Genomic DNA, 8454 nt, shown 5'->3' with positions numbered 1-8454 from the left:
TGCAGTGTGTAATGGGAGGGGGTTGGGGTATGAAGGCATGAGGATACCTCCTATTCTGATGGCAGTGCTGCTCTGGAGCACAGCTCTGTACCAGGAGAAGCCCTGGCCTGCCCCTACCTGCAGTCCCAGCACTGCCACCCAGCAGCACAGTGCCCAAGCTGCCAGAGCACTCAGGCCTTGCCCCAGCACAGAGGATCAGCAGGAGAGGGTGAAGGGAAGAAAGAGCAGCTGAGGACAGCCCAAGCTCTGGGGCTGCCTGGCACTGCTGCTGTGCTGAGACTCTGCCCCTGCACCTCTGCACACAGGCACTGCCCTGCAGCTCCACAGAAGCCTTGGAGGAAGGAACTCAGACAAGCAACTCAAGAGGAAGGAAGACAGAGAAGCAGGGTACTTTATTGTTGAACACCCAGGGAGCACAGCTCCTCATGTCTGCAGCCTCTGGGTCACACCAGACAGGACAACACTGAACCAGAAATGGTCTGAAGAAAGACATTTGTGTGGGAACAACATTCTCACAAGGGGAACAGCACCAGCAGCACCCAGAACTGGAGCAGCCAGGCTGGGCCTGCACTGAGTGACATCAGAACTGCTCTGCTGGAGAAGACAAAGAGTTTATTGCTTCTGAAAGCATCCAGGGAACAGTTTGATTAGGGAAGCCTTGAGCTCCTGGTTCCTCAGACTGTAGATGAGAGGGTTCACTGCTGGAGGCACCACTGAGTACAGAACAGAAACCACCAGGTCCAGGGATGGGGAGGAAATGGAGGAGGGCTTCAGGTAGGCAAAGAAGCCAGTGCTGAGAAACAGGGAGACCACAGCCAGGTGAGGGAGGCAGGTGGCAAAGGCTTTGTGGCGTCCCTGCTGAGAGGGGATCCTCAGCACTGCCCTGAAGATCTGCACATAGGACATCACAATGAACACAAAACAGACAAAAAATAAACAGGTACTGGCCACAATAAGCCAAAGTTCCCTGAGGTAGGATGTGGAACAGGAGAGTTTGAGGATCTGGGGCACTTCACAGAAGAACTGCTCCACAGCATTGCCCTGGCAGAGGGGCAGGGAAAATGTATTGGCTGTGTGCAGCAGCATCAAGAGCCCCACAGGCCCAGGCAGCTGCTGCCAGGTGGACACAAACTCTGCTGCCCAGAAGGGTCTCATAGTGCAGGGGTCTGCAGATGGCAACATAGCGATCGAAGGACATGGTGGTGAGGAGAAAATACTCTGCTGACATGAAACAGAGAAAGACAAAGAGCTGAGCAACACATCCTGCATAGGAGATGTCCCTGGTGTCCCTCAGGGAATTGGCCATGGATTTTGGGACAGTGGTGGAGATGGCACCCAGGTCAAGCAGGGCGAGGTTGAGGAGGAAGAAGTACATGGGGGTGTGGAGGTGGTGGTCCCAGGCTATGGTGGTGATGATGAGGCCATTGCCCAGCAGGGCAGCCAGGTAGATGGCCAGGAAGAGGCAGAAGTGCAGGAGCTGCAGCTGCCTTGTGCCTGGGAATGGCAGGAGGAGGAAGTGGGTGATGGAGCTGCTGTTGGACATCTGCTGCCTGTGGCCATAGAGACCTGTCCAAGGAGGGAAAGGCAATGACAAGTTAGGGCACTCTTCTCTCAGCCTCATTGTAAGCTTCCTCCCTGAGCTGCAGGAGGAATGTATCAGCTCATTCCCCATCACTACCAACCCATAGCAGAGTCCATAACAGCTTCAAATGCAGCAGGGACCCAGAATTGCCATGAAGATTCCTCTGGAGTCAGAACAGAAAGTGACCAACAGCCCAATCCAAGACAACAAGAGTCCCATTGTGGTGGGTTGAAATTTCTCCCCAGCATCAGCTTTGCCAGAGCAGCTCAGTTAGAAGCAAATGAAGCTGTATTGACAAGCAAGAGCTACACTCTACCATGGAATGCAATGAACAGTTACAGAACATACAGGAGTGACAACATTTAGTAGAGTTACAATTAGCAGCAGTGGAGTTGTTCCACTGTCCCTAACCCCTGCCCCAAGTTCCAAGAGAGAAAGAAGGAGTGGAGAGAGAAAAAGCAGTGGGCTAGCCTTAGCCAAGGGCAGCCAAAGCAGGTGATCTCTCCATGGGCGAAGCAAAACATCTGAGATCAGAAGAGAAGAGAGAGAATTGTTATGGTACAGCTCCTCTGGTTCCGGAGATTTATCCAATGAATTTTTTTTAGAATAATCTTTTCTTTTCCTTTTTACACCCAAGAGTGATCTATTTATTTTTTTCCTACTTTCCTGCTCAAAATCTGTAATTAAATTTTAAAGGCATAGCCTAAAGCTGCCACACCCATGGAGAGGTGGAGAAACAGGGAGCAGGCCTGCAGTGTTGCAGAGACAGTGAGGGGAAGAGAGAAAGGCAGAGGGGCTGGGGGTGAAGCCTTCTCCTTACCCAGCTCTGATCACTGCTGCTCACAGGATGGAACTGAAGGGCTTTGGTCCTCCTTCTGTGTGCACTCTCCAGGAACCTTCAGCTGAGCATCAGTTGCTGAGATGGAGATGCCTCCAGGAGCTACAGCTGCAGTGTCCTGTACCCATAGCCTCATCATGTCAGTGACTGCAGTGACTTCTCCTCCAGTGAGCTCTCAGCATTGTCCCAGTCCTGGCCACCTTGAAGCTCTCTCTGCCTTCCTCATCTCCCTGATATCCTCTGGCAGTGTTCTCAGCCCTGCTGTGCTGTGCAGAGGAGCTGCTCCTGGCCAGAGCTGTCTCCTGCAGCACTGCCTGCTTGCCAGCAGCTACTTCCAGCCTGGCAGCCTGGCCCAGCTCAGCAGCAACAGACCAGCCCAAGGCATTTAAAGGAGCCCTCTGGTGGCTTTGGTGTCAATTCCATGAACCTCAGAGACTGAGAAGCTGATGAAACTTCTGCAGAAGTCAAAGTTGGTTTCAAACTCTGAAATTTCTTCTACTCTTACTGGGTCCCAGTGAAGCATACTGGGAAAGGGTCCCCAGAGGCTGCTTAGAGCAGGAGACAGTGGATGCAAGGGAAACATCACTGAAGGGACCGAAGCATCTCCAGGCTCTGGTGAGAGCAGAGACCTGAGGCAGTGCTGACAGGTCAGGACAAGCAGCTCGAGGTGGCTCTGCTGCTGAATAAACCTGGAAGGGTTTCACTGATCCAAAGGGCCAAGCCCTGACCCTCAGCCACTGGCAAGGCAGATCCTGTCCCTCACCTTTATTAGAATATTAGAATAAACCAAACCAGGTTGGAAGAGACCTTCAAGATCATCGTGTCCAACCCATCAACCAATCCAACCCACCCAAACAGCTAACCCATGGCACCAAGCACCCTGTCAAGTCTCCTTCTGAACACCTTCAATGACGGCGACTCCACCACCTCCCCGGGCAACCCATTCCATAGCGCAATCACTCTTTCTGTATAGAACTTCTTCCTAACATCCAACCTGAACCTCCCCTGGCGCAGCTTGAGACTGTGTCCTCTTGTTCTGGTACTGGGTGCCTGGGAGAAGAGACCATCATCAGCCTGTCTACAACCTCCCTTCAGGTAGTTGTAGAGAGTGATAAGGTCACCCCTAAGTCTCCTCTTCTCCAGGCTAAGCAGCCCCAGCTCCCTCAGCCTCTCCTCATAGGGCTTGTGTTCCAAACCCCTCACCAACTTTGTTGCTCTTCTCTGGACTCGTTCCAGCAAGTCAACATCCTTCCTAAACTGAGGGGCCCAGAACTGGACACAGTACTCGAGGTGTGGCCTAACCAGTGCAGTATACAGGGGCAGAATGACCTCCCTGCTCCTGCTGGCCACACTGTTCTTGATGCAGGCCAGGATGCCATTGGCCCTCTTGGCTGCCTGGGCACACTGCAGGCTCATGTTAAGCCTACCATCAACCAGCACCCCCAGATCCCTCTCTGCCTGGCTGCTCTCTAGCCACTCTGACCCCAGCCTGTAGCACTGCATGGGGTTGTTGTGGCCAATGTGCAGAACCCGGCATTTGGATGTGTTAAATCTCATGCCGTTGGATTCTGCCCATCTGTCCAGCCTGTCCAGGTCTCTCTGCAGAGCCTCTCTACCCTCCAGCAGATCAACTCTTGCCCCCAGCTTGGTGTCGTCAGCAAATTTACTGATGATGGACTCAATGCCCTCATCCAGATCATCAATAAAGATGTTAAAGAGCACAGGGCCCAGCACTGATCCTTGGGGCACACCACTAGTGACTGGTTGCCAGCTGGATGTGGCACCATTCACCACCACTCTCTGGGCTCGGCCCTCCAGCCAGTTCCTAACCCATCGCAGTGTGCTCCCGTCCAAGCCATGGGCTGACAGCTTGGCCAGCAGTTTGCTATGGGGGACGGTGTCAAAGGCCTTGCTGAGGTCCAGGTAGACTACATCAACAGGCCTCCCCACATCCACCAGGCGGGTCACCTGATCATAGAAGGAAATCAGGTTGGTCAGGCAGGACCTGCCCTTCCTAAATCCATGCTGGCTAGGCCTGATCCCTTGGCCATCCTGTAAGTGTTGTGTTATTGAACTCAGGATGACCTGTTCCATGATCTTGCCTGGCACTGAGGTCAGGCTGACAGGCCTGTAATTCCCTGGCTCATCCAACCGGCCCTTCTTATGGATGGGCACCACGTTGGCCAGCTTCCAGTCCTCTGGGACCTCGCCAGTGAGCCAGGACTGCTGGAAAATTATGGAGAGTGGCTTGGCCAGCTCATCTGCCAGCTCTCTCAGCACCCTAGGATGAATCCCATCTGGTCCCATGGACTTGTGGGGATCCAAGCTGCTAAGGAGAGTTCCAACTACCGCCTCATGGAACATAGGGAAACTGTGCAGCTCCCTGGCTCCTTCTGCTAGCTCTGCAGACCAGCTGTCAGGAAGACGTTCTGCCCTTCTAGTAAAAATTGAGGCAAAGAAGGTGTTAAGTATCTCTGCCTTTTCCTTATCCTTGGTTACAATGTTCCCCTCCGTATCCACCAAGGAGTGGAGGTTTTCCTTCCCCTTCCTCTTACTATTAATGTATTTATAGAAGGACTTTTTGTTGTCCTTCACAGTAGAGGCCAGTTTAAGTTCCAAGTGTGCTTTTGCCTCCCTAATTCTCTTCCTACAATACCTAGCAACATCCTTAAACATTCTGTGGGTTGCCTCCCCTCGCTTCCAAAGGTGATACACCCTCTTTTTTTCCCTCAGCTCCATTAAAAGTTCATGAACCATCCAGGCTGGCCGTCTGCCCCGGCGGCTCATCTTCTGGCACATTGGCACAGCCTGTCCCTGAGCCTTCAACAATTCTTCATTGAAGTAGGTCCAGCTCTCCTGGACCCCTTTGTTTTTAAGGACTTTATCCCAAGGAACCCTCTGAATTAGTTCCTTGAGTAACCCAAAGTCTGCCCTCCGGAAGTCCAGAGTGGAGGTCTTCTTGCCGCCCCTCTTGGCTTGACCAAAAACCGAGAATTCAATTATCTCGTGGTCACTGGACCCCAAACACCCTCCAACCACCACATCACCCACCAGTCCTTCCCTGTTGGTGAAGAGGAGGTCAAGCATAGCCTTGCCCCTGGTAGGCTCTCGCAGCACCTGGGATAAGAAGCTGTCCTCCATGCATTCTAAAAACCTTCTAGACTGTCTCCTCTCTGCCGTGTTGAGTTCCCAGCAGATGTCAGGCAGGTTGAAGTCACCCATGAGAACAAGGTCCGGAGATCTTGAGACAGCCCTAAGCTGCCTATAGAATGCTTCGTCAACATCTTCCTCCTGGTTGGGTGGTCTATAACAGACTCCAACCAGGGTGTCTGCCCTGCTGGTCTTCCCTCTAATTCTTATCCACAAGCATTCAACCCGATCATCCCTAATCTCCATCTCAATGGCATCTAGTGTCTTTCTGATGTACAGGGCCACCCCTCCACCCCTTCTTCCTCGCCTGTCTCTCCTGAAGAGCTTGTAACCGTCAATTGCAGCGCTCCAGTCGTGTGAGTCGTCCCACCACGTCTCTGTGATGGCAACTATATCATAATTTTCCTGCTGCATCAAGGCTTCCAGCTCCTCCTGTTTGTTACCCATGCTTCGTGCATTAGTGTACATGCACTTCAGCTGGGCTGCTGGTTTCACCTCCAACTCTAGCTTGTCGCCCCCAGACTCTTGTCTGAGAGGACTCTCTTCAGCCCCTTCCCCCTTCGAAACTAGTTTAAAGCCCTGTCTATGAGACCCGCCAATTCCCTACCCAGGATTTTTTTATCTTTGGGGGACAGTCCGTTCTCATATACAGTGATCTTTCCCCTTCTCTGGGACAGATGTACTCTATCTGTTGTCAGCTGGCCTGGTGCAGTGGAAAGTTTCCCAATATCAAAAAACCCAAAATTCTTTTGACTGCACCAGCCTCTAAGCCACTTGTTAACTATAGCTGCTGACCTGTGGCTCATGGCTCTGCTGGGGGCAGTGGGGAGTGAGGATGAGCAGTGAGCAGGGTAGGACCTTATCAGGTTTTGCTGTGGTTTGATTGCAAACAAAAAATCAGGGCTCTGATTCACCCTGTGAAATCATTTTTATCAGAAGCTTTGTGCAATATAACCTCTCCAATTATATGCATAAATCTTGGCAATAATTAGAGGTTCAGCAGTATTTAATGAGCCCCATGGAGTATTTGGGGATGATTACATCATCCTTAGGTACTGCCAGGAGACTCTGCCAAGGTACTGCCAAGAAGCCTCTCAACAAGTCCAAGTCAGAAGCAAACTCCAAAGTACCTTGAAGCACTGATTGGCCTCACTGAGGCTTGTTACTGACAAAGGCTCCCCAGGGACTCGTTAGAGCAGCTTGTTAGAGGCCAGGATTGCAGGGAGACAAAGGCAAAGTACAAGGGAGAAAAACTTGTCTTTGGTCTAGGAAGCAGAAAATCCAAGCCCTGACCACTGCCCTTGGAATAGAAGAACCTCAAAGCCTCAAAGAAAAGTTTCTCCTCACAGGCCTTGGTGGCAGAGGCAACTGCCAGAGCCAAGGGCACAAAGACCTTGGTTCTGTTGGTTCTTTCAGCCTTGTTAGAGCCCTTGGCCATCCCTACTGCAACCTCTCCTACACTGTCCCATGCCTGCAGCTCTTCCTCTTCAGGCTGCTGACACCAACCTTGCTTCCCCAGCCAGCTCTCCCCCTGCCATTTCCATCGCTTTCCTGAGTTGTCTCAGCTCTCCCTGCCATTTCCTGACACCTGTATGGCCTCATGCATAGCAGCTCTGCCCTTGGAGGGACATTTCTTTGGCCTCATCTCCAGCCTGAACCTTCCAAGATGCACTTTCTGAAGGTTTTGGTCTCTTGCCTCTACCATGGTGAGGAATATGGCACTTTCCCTGGCATGTCCATAGCACTAGTCCAATAGAGTCAATCTGCCAGGCCTTATCATAGTCATGTGTGACCTGTGTGATGGCTTCCATGGTCAGCTCCACCCCTTGGTCACAAACCCACCCATGCATATCATCTCTCCCTAGATGTTTCATGTGCCCATTGAGCTACAAACAGTTCACCTTTATGCTCCCAGTGGAGATCCACTTGGGCTACATCACTTCTGGCAGCCTTCTCTACCTGCTCATTGTTTTGGTGTTCTTGAGGAGCACAGTTCTTAAGCACATGAGCATCCCCATGGTTTACCTTCAGAGTCATGTTTTCTACCTGAGCAGCAAGGTCCTGCCACAATGAAGCAATCCAGATGGACTTCCCCCTGCCTTGCCAATTGATCTTCCCCCACTGCCACCATCCAAGAATCTGTGTAAAGATGAAGTCCCAGACAGTTTTCTCTCTCACTAATCTCTAGAGCCAGTTGGATGCTTTCACTGCTGCATATTGACTCAATTCACCTTCTCCTTCAGTGGCCTCAACAACTTCTTATGTAGGACTCCATTCAGCAGCTCCCACTCCCAATGGTTCCCTACCACCTAACAGGATCCATCAGTAACCAGAGCATGAGGCCTTTCATCCTCAGATAACTCCTTGTATGGTGCTGCCTCTTAGGCACCAACCACTTCCTCAGGCCACGCTCTAAACCCTACCCTCTGGCCAGTCCATAATCTCTCCCAGAATCCCTGGGTGCTTTGATTTACCCAGTCCAGCTCACTGCATAATCAGTGCTGCTCACTCACTGTCTGTAGTGCTGGGCTCACGATGTGGAGAGGGAAAGTTCCCACTGAACATCCAGTGCAGCACAGGCAAGCTGGGTGCTGAGGGGAGAGCTGCTTCTGTCCCCATTACTTCTGAAGCAGCTCCAGCTCCTTCCTAGGCTGCTGTCTTGGGTTTAAGGAATGAGGCAGCTGCTCTGTGACCCTTCTCTGAAGTAGTTCAAGAAAGCCTTCCACACAGGATTGGAGAGAATGGAAAGTACTCTTCATAACTCCATCCTACAGTACAGAGCATAGAAAAGTCACAAAATCCAGTCCACCTCAGCAGAGGCTCTCCAAAAACCTCCTCAGATCTAAGCTTCCCACAGCCTTCTTCCAAACAGAGCCAAACACCC

At 51.7% G+C, this 8454-nt stretch overlaps 1 pseudogene; it reads right to left on the bottom strand.

Moving 5' to 3' along the window:
* Nucleotides 1-612: 612 nt before the first annotated feature.
* Nucleotides 613-1375, bottom strand: LOC137457470 (olfactory receptor 14A16-like; annotated as a pseudogene).
* Nucleotides 1376-8454: the final 7079 nt, after the last annotated feature.

The sequence above is a fragment of the Melanerpes formicivorus genome, unplaced genomic scaffold (assembly GCF_026170545.1).
Source record: "Melanerpes formicivorus ecotype bairdi unplaced genomic scaffold, bMelFor1.0.p_v2 SCAF_180, whole genome shotgun sequence".
Classification (NCBI taxonomy): domain Eukaryota; kingdom Metazoa; phylum Chordata; class Aves; order Piciformes; family Picidae; genus Melanerpes; species Melanerpes formicivorus.
This window is presented reverse-complemented; position numbering and strand designations above follow the sequence as displayed.